Source organism: Ranitomeya imitator, chromosome 6 (assembly GCF_032444005.1).
Source record: "Ranitomeya imitator isolate aRanImi1 chromosome 6, aRanImi1.pri, whole genome shotgun sequence".
NCBI classification, from domain to species: Eukaryota; Metazoa; Chordata; class Amphibia; order Anura; family Dendrobatidae; genus Ranitomeya; species Ranitomeya imitator.
Window position 1 is genome coordinate 307,482,496 of NC_091287.1, and position 16,714 is coordinate 307,499,209.

Consider the following 16,714-nt stretch of genomic DNA (forward strand, 5'->3'; position numbering starts at 1 on the left):
CTGCTGTGAGGTCCCAGTACATACAGGCTGCTGTGAGGTCCCAGTACAGGCTGCTGTGAGGTCCCAGTACATACAGGCTGCTGTGAGGTCCCAGTACAGGCTGCTGTGAGGTCCCAGTACATACAGGCTGCTGTGAGGTCCCAGTACATACAGGCTGCTGTGAGGTCCCAGCACATACAGGCTGCTGTGAGGTCCCAGTACAGGCTGCTGTGAGGTCCCAGTACATAGCAGGCACCTCACACACTGGAGACAGTAATGCTATGTGCCGTGGATTGTGGATAGAACAAGGCTAAACATGTTTGCCGCTGTCAATAAAGTTTTTTGAAAGGAAAAAAAAAACGGGAAGCGCTGCACCGAGAGCAACAGGCAGCTGCGAGTGTGAGGAAGGGGCCGCCGGCGGAAAGACGAGTGCCAGCTTACCGGGAGCCGCCTGGTGACCGCTGTGAGTAACTGGCGGCGTACCGCGCGCACTGCTGCTGGTCACCACGCGTTTACACTCCGCTGATTGTGCAGCAGGTTGTCAGAGCTGGCTGGGAGTTGTAGTGCTCCGTTATGCTTTGCATTCTCCCTGAAGCATGTTTTATTAAAGCTTTGTCTTGGCTTCTGTTAACATTTTTATTTGTTTTTTGTAGCATTATTTTTTAGGTGGGGGGGAGATTTTCTCAATTTTATGTCATTCATCAAGTAATGAACAAAATGCTAGTGTTTTTTAGAGGTGAAAACACATAAAACAGCTCCAAAATGGCTGGACATTAGTGATGAGCGAATGTGCTGGGATAAGGTGTTATCTGAGCATGCTCGGGTGCTAACCGAGTGACATCGGCACGCTGCCTGTCTCCCGGCCATTAGACAATCTTTGCATGTGTTGTGAGTGTTGAACATCTGCAAGATACGCGCGTCCGGGACTGGAACATATTACCCCAGCAGGCCGAAGTCACTCGGTTAGCGCCCGAGCATGCTCCGATAACGTTCACTCATCACTACCAGACATGTTCCGGGTGGTCCACTAATAGGACAACTCCTTATTAAACTAAATGTTCGGCCCCGATAACATAAGAAATCCTGCAGTGACCTCCCGTGCCGTGAATATTAAAGGGAGCCTGTCACCCCGGTTTTTCAGATTGAGATATAAATACTGTTAAATAGGGCCTGCGCTGTGCGTTACAATAGTGTATGTAGTGTACCCTGATTCCCCACCTATGCTGCGCAATACATTACCAAAGTCGCCGTTTTCGCCTGTCAATCAGGCTGGTCAGGTCGGGTGGGCGTGTTCACAGCGCTGTTTCTTCCTCAGCTTTACGTTGGTAAAGCGCGTGCGCAGATGGAGTGCTCTGCTGCACGGGGCTTCAGGAAAATGGCCGCGGGATGCCGCGCGTGCACACAAGAGATCGCAGCGGCCATTTTCCCAAAGCCGAGTTTGCATCACTACATCTGCGCACGCGCGGCCCCAGGAAGATGGCCGCCCCCACCGATGACAGGGGGTGATAGCGCAGATCGCGCGCTCCTTGTTCACGTGCCCACAGTGGATTAGTCACCTCAACATGCGCACACCACTACGCCACCAACGTAAAGCTGAGGAAGAAACAGCGCTGTGACCACGCCCACCCGACCTGACCAGCCTGATTGACAGGCGAAAACGGCGACTTTGGTAATGTATTGAGCAGCATAGGTGGGGAATCGGGGTACACTACATACACTATTGTAACGCACAGCGCAGGCCCTATTTAACAGTATTTATATCTCAATCTGAAAAAACAGGGTGACAGGTTCCCTTTAAGTGGAGAAGACAATAAAAACCATTGATAAATTTAGATAAAAATGAGTAGGGGAGCACAGATAGCAACAATGTGTACAAATGGCGTGATCTAAATAATGAAGAATGACCTGGAAGTTGCTTATGATTGAATACTACATAATGAACACCATTTCAATATGGAAAGTGCATAGAGCTGTGGGTTTTGTAAGATATATGCATTCGGAAAAAAGAATATCATTAACATGCATATAATATAATAAAAAACCTAAACATCAAAAATATTTTCCAAGTGCACAATAGATAATATAAATAACAATTCATAATAGAATTAAATAATGAAGTGGCACATCAAAAATGATCTGAAGATGTTCACAAATATGCAAATGTTATGTATTGGCAATATCAGATAAGTCCTAAAAAGTAAATGTAAAAAGCTAGTGAGAAGCTGTGCCAACCCAGAGCATCCAGGAACACTGCCCGTCCTCCAGTGCTTCCTCAGGGAGTGATGAGATTGGGGAAGTGACAGCTATAAATTAGGGAATTGAGACCCAGCCTTTTTTTTTTCTTTTTTTTTTTACTTCTTTGATATGTGATTTTTGCTAATGCTTTTTGCGCCAAATTCATCAAAATGGCTCATGCGATTCATGATTTTTGCACAAAGCCTCAAATTATCTTTTTTTTGTCTATCTTTAAAGGGGTTTTCCAATACTAGATACTGTAGATCAGGGGTGTAAAACTGCATTCCTCGAGGGCCGCAAACCATGTGTGTTTTCAAGATTTCCTTAGCATTGCACAAGGTGCTGCAATCATTGTGTGTGTAGGTGATTAAATTATCACCTGTGCAGTACAAGGAAATCCTGAAAACATGACCTGTTTGCAGCCCTCGAGGAATGCAATTTGACACCCCTGCTGTAGATAGATAATAGGTAGATAATAGATATATCTATAGATAATACAAAAGCCCGATGTTTAGTAATAAACATAATAAAATGGTACCTAAAGAGTTAGGCCAGGATCACACATGCGAGATACTCGGACGAGTCTCGCATCTTAATACCCGGCACTGCCGCCGGCACTCGGGACCAGAGTGTGCGGCTGCATGTATTTCTATGCAGCTGAACGCTCCGGTCTGAGTGCCGGCGGCAGTGCTGGGTATTGAGGTGCGAGACTCGTGCAAGTTTCTCGCAAGTGTGACCCTGGCTTTAACCCCTTCCCGACCTTTGACGCATACGCTGCGTCATGAAAGTCGGTGCCATTCCGACCCATGACGCAGCATATGCGTCATGGAAAGATCGCGTCCCTGCAGGCCGGGTGAAATTTCACCCGATCTGCAGGGACAGGGGGAGTGGTAGTTTAGCCCAGGGGGGGTGGCTTCACCCCCTCATGGCTACGATCGCTCTGATTGGCTGTTGAAAGTGAAACTGCCAATCAGAGCGATTTGTAATATTTCACCTAAAAAACTGGTGAAATATTACAATCCAGCCATGGCCGATGCTGCAATATCATCGGCCATGGCTGGAAACACTTATGTGCACCCACCCCACCCCTCCGATCGCCCCCCCAGCCCCCCGATCTGTGGTCCGCTCCCCTCCGTCCTGTGCTCCGCTCCCCCGTCCTCCTGTCCGCTTCCCCCGTGCACCAATCACACCCCCCGCGCTCCAATCAAACCCCCCCGCACTCCGATCCCCCCCCGCACACAGCGACCCCCCCCGTGCTCCGATCCACCCCCCCCATGCTCCGATCCACCCCCCCGTGCTCCGACGCCCCCCCCCCCCCGTGCCCTGATCTCCCCCCCCTTATACTTACCTAGCCGCCCGAGGTCCGTCCGTCTTCTTTCCTGGGCGCCGCCATCTTCCAAAATGGCGGGCGCATGTGCAGTGCGCCCGCCGAATCTGCCGGCCGGCAGATTCGTTCCAGAGTGAATTTTGATCACTGAGATATAACCTATCTCAGTGATCAAAATAAAAAAAATAGTAAATGACCCCCCCCTTTGTCACACCCATAGATAGGGACAATAAAAAAAATAAAGAATTTTTTTTTTTTCACTAAGGTTGGGGTAAGAACTAGGGGTAGGGTTAGGGGTAGGGTTAGAGTTAGGGGTAGGGTTAGGGGTAGGGTTAGGGCTAGGGTTAGGGGTAGGGTTAGGGTTAGGGTTTCGGTATGTGCACACGTATTCTGGTCCTATGCAGATTTTTCCGCAGCGGATTTGAAAAATCCAAAGTGCTAAACCGCTGCCGATTTATCGTGGATTTACCGCGGTTTTTCTGGGCATTTCACTGCGGTTTTACAACTGCGATTTTCTATTGGAGCAGTTGTAAAACCGCTGCGGAATCCGCAGAAAGAAGTGACATGCTGCGGAATGTAAACCGCTGCGTTTCCGTGCAGTTTTTCCGCAGCATGTGTACAGCGATTTTTGGTTCCCATAGGTTCACATTGAACTGTAAACTCATGGGAAACTGCTGCGGATCCGCAGCATTTTCTGCAGCGTCTGCACATACCTTTAGAATTAGGCTATGTGCACACGGTGCGGATTTGGCTGAGGATCCGCAGCAGTGTTCCATCAGGTTTACAGTACCATGTAAACATATGGAAAACCAAATCCGCTGTGCCCATGGTGCAGAAAATACCGCGCGGGAACGCTGCGTTGTATTTTCCGCAGCATGCCAATTCTTTGTGCGGATTCCGCAGCGTTTTACACCTGTTCCTCAATAGGAATCCACAGGTGAAATCCGCACAAAAAACACTGGAAATCCACGGTAAATCCACAGGTAAAACGCAGTGCCTTTTACCCGCGGATTTTTCAAAAATGGTGCTGAAAAATCTCATACGAATCCGCAACGTTGGCACATAGCCTTAGGGTTGGGTTGGAATTAGGGTTGTGGTTAGGGTTAGGGGTGTGTTGGGGTTAGGGTTGTGGTTAGGGGTGTGTTGGGGTTAGGGTTGTGATTAGGGTTACGGCTACAGTTGGGATAAGGGTTAGGGGTGTGTTGGAGGTAGAATTGAGGGGTTTCCACTGTTTAGGCACATCAGGGGGTCTCCAAACGCAACATGGCGCCACCATTGATTCCAGCCAATCTTGTATTCAAAAATTCAAATGGTGCTCCCTCACTTCCGAACCCCGACGTGTGCCCAAACAGTGGTTTACCCCCACATATGGGGTACCAGCATACTCAGGACAAACTGCGCAACAATTACTGGGGTCCAATTTCTCCTGTTACCCTTGAGAAAATAAAAAATTGCTTGCTAAAACATCATTTTTGAGGAAAGAAAAATGATTTTTTATTTTCACGGCTCTGCGTTGTAAACGTCTGTGAAGCACTTGGGGGTTCAAAGTGCTCACCACATATCTAGATAAGTTCCTTGGGGGGTCTAGTTTCCAAAATGGGGTCACTTGTGGGGGGTTTCTACTGTTTAGGCACACCAGGGGCTCTGCAAACGCAACGTGACGCCCGCAGACCATTCCATCAAAGTCTGCATTTCAAAAGTCACTACTTCCCTTCTGAGCCCCCACGTGTGCCCAAACAGTGGTTTACCCCCACACATGGGGCATCAGCGTACTCAGGAGAAACTGGACAACAACTTTTGTGGTCCAATTTCTCCTGTAACCCTTGGGAAAATAAAAAATTCTGGGCTAAAAAATTATTTTTGAGGAAAGAAAACGTATTTATTATTTTCACGGCTCTGCGTTATAAACTTCTGTAAAGCACTTGGGGGTTGAAAGTGGTCACCACACATCTAGATAAGTTCCTTTGGGGGTCTAGTTTCCAAAATAGGGTCACTTGTGGGGGGTTTCTACTGTTTAGGCACACCAGGGGCTCTGCAAACGCAATGTGACGCCCGCAGACCATTCCATCAAAGTCTGCATTTCAAAAGTCACTACTTCCCTTCTGAGCCCCCACGTGTGCCCAAACAGTGGTTTACCCCCACACATGGGGTATCAGCGTACTCAGGAGAAACTGGACAACAACTTTTGTGGTCCAATTTCTCCTGTAACCCTTGGGAAAATAAAAAATTCTGGGCTAAAAAATTATTTTTGAGGAAAGAAAACGTATTTATTATTTTCACTGCTCTGTGTTATGAACTTCTGTGAAGCACTTGGGGGTTCAAAGTGCTCACCTCACATCTAGATAAGTTCCTTTCGGGGTCTAGTTTCCAAAATGGGGACACTTGTGGGGGGTTTCTACTGTTTAGCCACATCAGGGGCTCTGCAAACGCAACGTGACGCCCACAGAGCATTCCATCAAAGTCTGCATTTCAAAACGTCACTACTTCACTTCCGAGCCCCAGCATGTGCCTAAACAGTGGTTTACCCCCACATATGGGGTATCAGCGTACTCAGGAGAAACTGGACAACAACTTTTGGGGTCAAATTTCTCCTGTTACCCTTGGGAAAATAAAAAATTGCGGGCTAAAATTCATTTTTGAGAAAATAATTTTTTTTTTTTATTTTCATGGCTCTGCGTTATAAACTTCTGTGAAGCACTTGAGGGTTCAAAGTGCTCACTACACATCTAGATTAGTTCCTTTGGGGGTCTAGTTTCCAAAATGGGGTAATTTGTGGGGGATCTCCAATGTTTAGGCACACAGGGGCTCTCCAAACGCGACATGGTGTCCGCTAATGATTGGAGATAATTTTCCATTTAAAAAGCCAAATGGCGTGCCTTCCCTTCTGAGCCCTGCCGTGCGCCCAAACAGTGGTTTACCCCCACATATGGGGTATCTGCATACTCAGGACAAACTGGACAACAACATTTGTGGTCCAATTTCTCCTATTACCATTGGCAAAATAGGAAATTCCAGGCTAAAAAATCATTTTTGAGAAAAGAAAAATTATTTTTTATTTTCATGGCTCTGCATTATAAACTTCTGTGAAGCACCTGGGGGTTTAAAGTGCTCAGTATGCATCTAGATAAGTTCCTTGGGGGGTCTAGTTTCCAAAATGGGGTCACTTGTGGGGGAGCTCCATTGCATAGGCACACAGGGGCTCTCCAAATGCGACATGGTGTCCGCTAACAATTGGAGCTAATTTTCCATTCAAAAAGTTAAAAGGCGCGCCTTCCCTTCCGAGCCCTGCCGTGTGCCCAAACAGTGGTTTACCCCCACATATGAGGTATCGGCGTACTCGGGAGAAATTGCTCAACAAATTTTAGGATCCATTTTATCCTATTGCCCATGTGAAAATGAAAAAATTGAGGCGAAAATAAATTTTTTGTGAAAAAAAAGTACTTTTTCATTTTTACGGATCAATTTGTGAAGCACCTGAGGGTTTAAAGTGCTCACTAGGCATCTAGATAAGTTCCTTGGGGGGTCCAGTTTCCAAAATGGGGTCACTTGTGGGGGAGCTCCAATGTTTAAGCACACAGGGTCTCTCCAAACGCGACATGGTGTCCGCTAACGATGGAGATAATTTTTCATTCAAAAAGTCAAATGGCGCTCCTTCCCTTCCGAGCCTTACCATGTGCCCAAACAGTGGTTTACCCCCACATGTGAAGTATCGGTGTACTCAGGAGAAATTGCCAAACAAATTTTAGGATCCATTTTATCCTGTTGTCCATGTGAAAATGAAAAAATTGAGGCTAAAAGAATTTTTTTGTGAAAAAAAGTACTTTTTCATTTTTACGGATCAATTTGTGAAGCACCTGGGGGTTTAAAGGGCTCACTATGCATCTAGATAAGTTCCTTGGGGCGTCTAGTTTCCAAAATGGGGTCACTTGTGGGGGAGCTCCAATTTTTAGGCACACGGGGGCTCTCCAAATGTGACATGGTGTCCGCTAAAGAGTGGAGCCAATTTTTCATTCAAAAAGTCAAATGGCGCTCCTTCCCTTCCAAGCCCTGCCGTGCGCCCAAACAGTGGTTTACCCCCACATATGAGGTATCAGCGTACTCAGGACAAATTGGACAACAACTTACGTGGTTCAGTTTCTCCTTTTACCATTGGGAAAATAAAAAAAATTGTTGCTGAAAAATCATTTTTGTGACTAAAAAGTTAAATGTTCATTTTTTCCTTCCATGTTGCTTCTGCTGCTGTGAAGCACCTGAAGGGTTAATAAACTTCTTGAATGTGGTTTTGTGCACCTTGAGGGGTGCAGTTTTTAGAATGGTGTCACTTTTGGGTATTTTCAGCCATATAGACCCCTCAAACTGACTTCAAATGTGAGGTGGTCCCTAAAAAAAATGGTTTTGTAAATTTCGTTGTAAAAATGAGAAATCGCTGGTCAAATTTTAACCCTTATAACTTCCTAGCAAAAAAAAATTTTGTTTCCAAAATTGTGCTGATGTAAAGTAGACGTGTGGGAAATGTTATTTATTAACTATTTTGTGTCACATAACTCTCTGGTTTAACAGAATAAAAATTCAAAATGTGAAAATTGCGAAATTTTCAAAATTTTCGCCAAATTTCCGTTTTTATCACAAATAAACACAGAATTTATTGACCTAAATTTACCACTAACATGAAGCCCAATATGTCACGAAAAAACAATCTCAGAACCGCTAGGATCCATTGAAGCGTTCCTGAGTTATTACCTCATGAAGGGACACTGGTCAGAATTGCAAAAAACGGCAAGGTCTTTAAGGTCAAAATAGGCTGGGTCATGAAGGGGTTAAATGCAATATCTGTTTCATTTTTTTAAAAATTGAGAAAAAATGGCGTGGGCTCCTACGCAATTTTCTGCACCAGAGAGGGAAAGCCAGGAATTAGGGGCCGATGTTTATAGCCTGGGAAGGGGTTAATACTAGTGATGAGCGAGTGTACTCATTGCTCGAGTTTTCCAAGCACGCTCGGGTCACCTACGAGTATTTGTTATTGCTCGTAGATATATTATTATATTATATATATTATATAATTATTATATGATATATATTATTAAGATTATATTATTATATGCCGCAGTTGCATGATTTACGGCTTCCAGATACGCTGAATACATGTGAGGAAAGTCTGTTTGTTTGTTAGGGAATTCCCACATGTATTCAGCTTATCTGGATGCCGTAAATCATGCAACTGAGGCGATGAAAACTGTATCTCCGAGCAATAACAAATACTCGGAGGTCACCCGAGCGTGCTCAGGAAAACCCGAGCAACTAGTACACTCACTCATCACTAATTAATACCCATCAAGCTTCCCAGGCTATGAATATCAGCCCGCAGCTGTATATTTAGCCTTTACTGGCTTTTAAAATAGGGGGGCCCCCAAAAAAAACATGACATGGGTTCCCCCTATAATTTATAGGCCAGAAAGGCTACGCAGACAGCTTAGGGCTGATATTCATAGCCTAGAGAAGGGCCATGGATATTGCCCCCCTCCTGCTACAAATACCAGTGCCCAGCCGCCCCAGAAATGGCGCTTCTGTAAGATGCGCCATTTCCGGAGCTAAGCCTCTTTCTTCCCAGTGCCCTGTAGCGGTGGCATATTGGGTAATAAGGGGTTAATGTCACCTTTGTAAGGTGACATTAAGGCTACTTTCACACATCCGTCATTTACCGTCAGGCTCAATCCGACAAATTTTGAAAAACTGGATCCGGCGAAAGATACAGCCAGATTCGTTTTTTTCTCATAGACTTGTATTAGCGCCGGATGACCTTATGTTTCGTCCGGTTTTCGCCAGATCCGGCAAAAATGTAGTTTGTCTCCGGATTTTTGCTAGAATGGAAGCCTATGACGGATTCCGGCACCGGATTCCGTTTTTTTAAACTTGGCATGCTCCGAAACAATTGTCCAGCCCCCAATTAGGAAACATAGAGAAAGCCAGCCAAGTAGGCCATCACTCATCCATTTACCTGACAGCAAGAGAACACCTGCCTCAAGAGCTGAACCTGCCACCGGAGCCAGAGCTGAACCTGCCACCGGAGCCAGAGCTGAACCTGCCACCGGAGCCAGAGCTGAACCTGCTCTAGGACAGCCAGCCACAGCTCCAGCCACAGCCAGCCAGCCAGCAATGTCTTCTTCTGAGCGCCCTTCCTCTCATCGCCTGCACTGTGAGTTAAATATATATCGTTTTTGTTTTTGGTGATGTTCAACTAACAATATGCTTTAATTCTTAACAGGAACCTGCAGTGTCAGAGGTGCTTCCAGAAGGAGACGAAAGGGGTGAAGAAAGACCCGGAGTGGGTGCACGTTTAGTAAGTATCTACATGCATCGCAGAAGCACATCATTACAGACATCACAGTACACACAACACATAAACAGATCATTACAGACATCACAGTACACACAACACAAAAACAGATCATTACAGACATCACAGTACACACAACACAAAAACAGATCATTACAGAGATCACAGTACACACAACACAAAAACAGATCATTACAGACATCACAGTACACACAACACAAAAACAGATCATTACAGGCATCACAGTACACACAACACATAAAAACAGATCATTACAGACATCACAGAACACACAACACATAAAAACAGATCATTACAGACATCACAGAGCACACAACACAAAAACAGATCATTACAGACATCACAGTACACACAACACAAAAACAGATCATTACAGACATCACAGTACAGACAACACAAAAACAGATCATTACAGGCATCACAGTACACACAACACAAAAACAGATCATTACAGACATCACAGTACAGACAACACAAAAACAGATCATTACAGGCATCACAGTACACACAACACAAAAACAGATCATTACAGACATCACAGTACAGACAACACAAAAACAGATCATTACAGGCATCACAGTACACACAACACATAAAAACAGATCATTACAGACATCACAGTACACACAACACAAAAACAGATCATTATATACATCACAGTACACACAACACATAAGCCAACATCCAAGTCTTCCAATTCTAGGGCTCAATCCAGAGGTCCTCAAAGCGCCTCCCAGGGTCGTCGGCTTGAGCGTCGTGGCGGTCAGCACCAAGTAAGTTTTTTTTTTTCCTCCCTTTTTTTCATTGATTTGATTTTTTTTTCTTTTTTAACAGGCTCCACAGCGAGCTCCTGACTGACGGTGAGGAGGCCGGTCTAAACATTGACCTCCTCATCGATCTAGTCCCGAGAGCGGGAGCCGCTGTGGAACATGGGGGACCGCCGCCACGCTGATCTTGGTGTTACCCGACGGCTCTGGGAGGAAGTCTGCTAACAGCTTGTGGACAACTGGGAGGACAGAATCAAGCATGTAAGTATACACAGTTCAGTTATGTAGCTGGATGTAATGTGTTGTATACTAACCAATTTGTGCTTTCACTTTACAGGCAAAAGAGTTGTCAAGCGGTGGCGGTCAATCAGGGAATTCAACAAGGAGATGCGGGCCCCGAGTGGATCCGGAGGACGCAGGAGCAAGTATAAGTATGTGAGTGCCCTTTCTTTCCTCAGGTCAACGATGGTGAGCAGAAGGTAAATATTACCCACCCCATTTAAAAATGTTTACATGTCTAACCTGTTTTTTGGGTTTTAGCCAGAGCCAAGCAATATCAGTATATTAATTTCAATTTTTTTTTCTTTTTTTCCACAGCACCGTCTGCAGCACTCGGGAGCCTGCCGCGTTGCATCCTTCTGAAGCAATCTCTCAGGAGTCCACCACCAAGGGATACATCGACAGACCCTACCCCTCTGCACCTTCACAGCCTTCCCTCACATGCGATCCCTCGGTCCCATCCACCAGCGCTGGTGCATCGTGGCAGACTTCGTTACATGAAGCTGCTTTTGAGGATATAGCTTTTCCTCTACCCCACCCCTCTGATGCTGCCACTTCTAGAACACCTGTGGGTTCTGGGAGGCAGCGCCAGAGGGGTCAGGTACAGAGCTATGCGCCCGAGTTCTTGTATCTGAATGCAGCCTTCCAGGACTGTCTCAAACTGTTGTCTGAGCAAATGTCTGCAGGATTTAATTTGCTCAGCAATAGTATTCCTGAGTTGCACACACGACTGGATAGGATGAATTCAGATGCAAGTAGATCGCCTTAACACTCGTTTTTCCAGGCAGTTGTCGAGCGCATAGACAAGCTATCTCCTGACCATCAGATGCATGTAATGCAAGCCTGTCAGTTTGCTCTAGTGCAGGTTACCTCCCAAGCCCCTCCACCCGCCCCTGTAGTTGCTCCCGCAGCTGCCCCCCCTCCAGCCACTGTCCCTCCTCCCTTTCCAATACCAGCATTCTGGCCAGTACCAGCATCCTGGCCAGTATCATCATCTTGCCCACTACCAACATCCTGTCCCATACCAGTTCCCAACGACATATGTACCTCCACTCCCTGCCAACCTGCAGTCCCTGCCGAGTACCACCAGTCTTCTACACCACCCATCATGCCCCAAACACATCCCTCTTCTCCACCCTCCACCTCTTCTGCCTCCCAATCCCTCCACCACCATCCTCTCTCCACACTCCCACTATCGAAGTGTCCCAATCTGACAGCCCCTCCAGTATTATCTCCACCCCACAGTTTTTAAATTTATAAAAGTTTTGTTAAACGAATTCTTAAATAAAGCACTTTTTTGGTTTAAAAAATTTGTGTCATTTATTACATGTATAAGGTTTAATAGTATGGGTAAAACAGGCACAATACTTTGGGTTAAAAAGGTAATAAAAGTTTGGGAAATCACAACCAGGTACAATACATTGGGTAAAACATATACCATACTTTGGTTGAAAAAGGTAATAAACAAGGTAATATTGGGTAAAAAAAGGTAATAAACTTTGGGAAAATCCCAACCAGGTACAATACTTAGGTAAAAACATGTACAACACTTTGGATAAAAAAGGTAATAAACACGTTAATATTGGGTAAAAAAAGGTAATAAACTTTGGGAAATTCCCAACCAGGTAAAATACTTTGGGTAAAACAAGGTGAAATACTGTTGAGAACAAGGTCCAAAACACAATTTTCAAACTCTCTCATCCTGCCAGTCTACTCTTCCTTGAGGTGACATAATGTATTCAGCAAATTTGTCCCTCATTCTCGAATCTGACACAGAACTTCTAAAAGTAATGTTCTGATAGTCATGCAAGGTCTTTTCTTCAGAGTGGTCATCAATGGAAATCTGTTCCTTGCATATAACAAAATTGTGCAGGACCACACAAGCTTTCACCACCTCGTCAACAGTGTCAGCCTTTAGGTTGATAGTGGTCAAGAGAACTCGCCATTTAGCTGTTAGAATCCCAAAAGCGCACTTCACCATTCTTTGTGCTCGTGTTAGGCGGTAATTAAAAATTTGTTTAGTTGCCGTCAATCCACTACTGGAGTATGGTTTCAGCAGGTGCTCCGATAGTTGAAAGGCTTTATCTCCAACACATACAAATGGCATTGGTGGCCCAGAGGTTTCAGGAAGCGGTCTTGGTGGTGGAAATTCGAAGGTGTTTCCATAGAGATGACGCCCCATTGCAGACACTTTAAACACTTGAGAAACATTGGAGCGTCCATAGGCGCCAATATCTTTCGCTATTAATTTGTATTCAGCGTCTGCGATGGCCGTGAGCACGATGGAGAAATATTTTTTTGTAGTTGAAATATTCCGATCCAGATCCAGCAGGTTTTACGATGTTTATAAGATTCCCGTCCACAGCTCCCAAGCCATTGGAAAACTGCAGTCTCTCTCGCTTCTCCAGAACAATCGCTTTCAAACGATTCGCCTCCATGGTAAAATCCACATTAATCTTCAGAATGTTCGCAATAGCGTCTTCCTTGTTCTCCAACCACTTGCTCTCCAACCTGTCAAAGATGGGCTGTAGAACACAGTATATATAGGTTTTCAGTAGCCAATCACGTTTGGGAGCCTCCCATGGCCGTTTTTAAAACCGGATCCATCGTAAAACAGACAAAACGGATGGAGAGCTGATGCGACGGATCCGTTTTTTTGCCGGATCCGTCGCATCAGTTTTTTACAATTTTTGCCGGCACCCTGCTGGATTGAGCGTGACAGCGAAAGACGGATATGTGAAAGTAGCCTAAGCCGGCTTAGTAAAATAGAGGCGTTAATACCACTCCTACCATTACTAATCCTTTAGTTGGTAAAGGATTAATGAAACACACACATGCAAAATAAAGTATTTTAATGAAATAAAACACCACACAGTTTTGCCATCTTTATTACACTGGTAATCCAAGTGAAGCCATCGATCTTCTGAAAAAAAATAAATAAATAAACCAACCAACAGTATACTCCCTGGTCCAACACAGTCCTTAATAACGAGTGTCTCACGACGAGTCCAGCTCTGCTACATCTGGATACCTGACATCCAGACATAGGAGAGCTTGTAGATGACCACCGGAGATAACTCTCCGATGATCACCTACACTCTAGCACTCGCGGTCAGCTGACTGTGATAACTAGCCTAGGGTGACCGGAGATAACCCCCAGTCACGTGCACAGCAGTTCTCGCTGTAAGCTAAGATATCGCGAGAACTGAAATGGATGCGGATTTCCGGAGATGTTGACAGGTAAGACCTTATTTAAATTGGTAGACATGCGTAGTAAACTGCCTTTACGCAGTTATTACGCATGTGCCCAATCATTAGATGCGGTTTTACCGCATCTAATGATAGTCTATGGTAAATTTACTGTGTGACGACGGAGCGTCGCCGCATTGTAAACAGACATGCTGCGTTCTGGAAAGACGCGCCGCATGTCTGTTTACGCGGGTCTTCCGCCTGCATCTTTTAACGCATGGTGAAGACGGGATTTCATGAAATCCCCTCCACCATGCTGTAACATCTGGATGCTGCGGCTGTACGCAACGTCAAACACGCAGCATTTCCTGACCGTGGAAACATACCATAAAGCCTGTACTCCCCTCTCGTGCCAGCGCCGTTCCAGCGTTGTCGGCAGTTGCTCTCCCCGCGGCTCTCGTACGGTGTTGTGACACCAGCGCCAAATAAGCACTGAGGTCTCTCCCCGCCTTCGGACATAACATAGTAACATAGTAACATAGTTAGTAAGGCCGAAAAAAGACATTTGTCCATCCAGTTCAGCCTATATTCCATCATAATAAATCCACTGATCTACGTCCTTCTACAGAACCTAATAATTGTATGATACAATATTGTTCTGCTCCAGGAAGACATCCAGGCCTCTCTTGAACCCCTCGACTGAGTTCGCCATCACCACCTCCTCAGGCAAGGAATTCCAGATTCTCACTGCCCTAACGGTAAAGAATTCTCTTCTATGTTGGTGGAAAAACCTTCTCTCCTCCAGACGCAAAGAATGCCCTCTTGTGCCCGTCACCTTCCTTGGTATAAACAGATCCTCAGCGAGATATTTGTATTGTCCCCTTATATACTTATACATGGTTATTAGATCGCCCCTCAGTCGTCTTTTTTCTAGACTAAATAATCCTAATTTCGCTAATCTATCTGGGTATTGTAGTTCTCCCATCCCTCTATCATGAACAGGAAGTCTGGGCTGCAGCTGATCTCTGGCTTCCTCTTCATGCTTGCCAACTGAAGGGTATGACAAGAAGTTGTCCAAGTAGTGGACAACTTCTTTAAAGGGAACCTGTCACCCCGTATTTTAAAGATGAGATAAAAATGGCATTAACAAGGGCCAGAGCTGAGCTTTACAGTACTGTCTTCTGTGTGTTTATATTCCGCACCTATGTTGCCGAAATACCTTTTGAAAGTCGGCGTTTGGTGCTGTCACTCAGTCAGGTCTGGTCAGATGGGCGTTGATAAGTTGCGGTTCCTCCCCCACCTCTTGCGTTTCCCTGCGAATGTTATTCCCGCCGTCAGCGTTGTGCTTAGCGCCTGCGCACTAACGTATAATTTGGCGCCTGCGTATTATGGTTTTCCCAACTGTGGGCATATCATAATGGACATTACTGCGCATGCGCGTGTCGGCACTTTTACCAGTGTGCCCCGGAAGTGGTCATATGCGCATACTGTATAGCTGGATGCCGGTAACAGTTTCTCAGCCCCACCTGCGATCGTAAGTTTTACCGGCATCCAGCTATACATTAAATGCGCATATAACCACTTCTGGGGCACACAGGTAAAAGTGCCGACAAGCGCCTGCGCAGTGATGTAACGTACGCTATGCCCACAGTTGGGCACAGCATAATGCGCAGGCGCAAGAGGCTCATTTAATGCGCAACTGCGAAAAAAGTGCGCGATCTGTGTGATTCACAGAGCGCATTTAAGTCATACACGCCGAGGAGCAGGGGGGAGGAACCGCAACTTATCAACGCCCATCTGACCAGACCTGACTGAGTGACAGCACCAAACGCCGACTTTCAAAAGGTATTTCGGCAAGATAGGTGCGGAATATAAACACACAGAAGACAGTACTGTAAAGCTCAGCTCTGGCCCTTGTTAATGCCATTTTTATCTCATCTTTAAAATACGGGGTGACAGGTTCCCTTTAACTGGTTTTGTGACTGTTTAGCAGGAAATGTTGCAGGTTTTGCAAAATGTCATAAAATACAACCCCTGGCAAAAATTATGTAATCAGCGAGGATGTTCATTCATTTGTTTAATTTTGTAGAAAAAAAGCAGATCACAGACATGGCACAAACCTACAGTCATTTCAAATGACACCTTTCTGACTTTAATAAACACTAAAAGAAATCAAGAACAAAAAATGTAATCAGTAATGGTTACTTTTTTAGGACAAGCATAGGGGAAAAATTATCGACTCACTCAATTATGGGGGGAAAAATTATGGAATCACCCTCTAAATTTCAAGTCCCAAAACTAACACCTGCATCAAATTAGATCTGCTCGTTATTCTGCATCTAAAAAGGAGTGATCACACCTTGGAGAGCTGATGCACCAAGTGGACTGACATGAATCATGGCTCCAACACGAGAGATGTCAATTGAAACAAAGGAGAGGATTATCAAACTCTTAAAAGAGGGTAAATCATCACGCAATGTTGCAAAAGATGTTGGTTGTTCACAGTCAGCTGTGTCTAAAATCTGGACCAAATACAAACAAAATGGGAAGGTTGTTAAAGGCAAACATACTGGTAGACCAAGG

The 16,714-nt window shown here is 45.2% G+C and overlaps 1 protein-coding gene and 1 long non-coding RNA gene across 2 annotated transcripts in view; both read left to right on the forward strand.

Moving 5' to 3' along the window:
- Positions 1-334: 334 nt before the first annotated feature.
- LOC138642518 (gastrula zinc finger protein XlCGF26.1-like) overlaps positions 335-16,714 on the forward strand; it is a 103,467-nt gene continuing 87,087 nt past the window's right edge. Inside the window, exon 1 of the mRNA XM_069730723.1 lies at positions 335-442. The gene's annotated coding sequence lies outside the window, so the exon portion shown is untranslated. The remainder of the gene's footprint in view (positions 443-16,714) is intronic.
- On the forward strand, positions 9,324-12,227 carry LOC138641387 (uncharacterized). Its single transcript, XR_011313809.1, has 3 exons — positions 9,324-9,878; positions 10,731-10,924; positions 11,001-12,227. It is a non-coding gene; the product is annotated as an uncharacterized lncRNA (long non-coding RNA).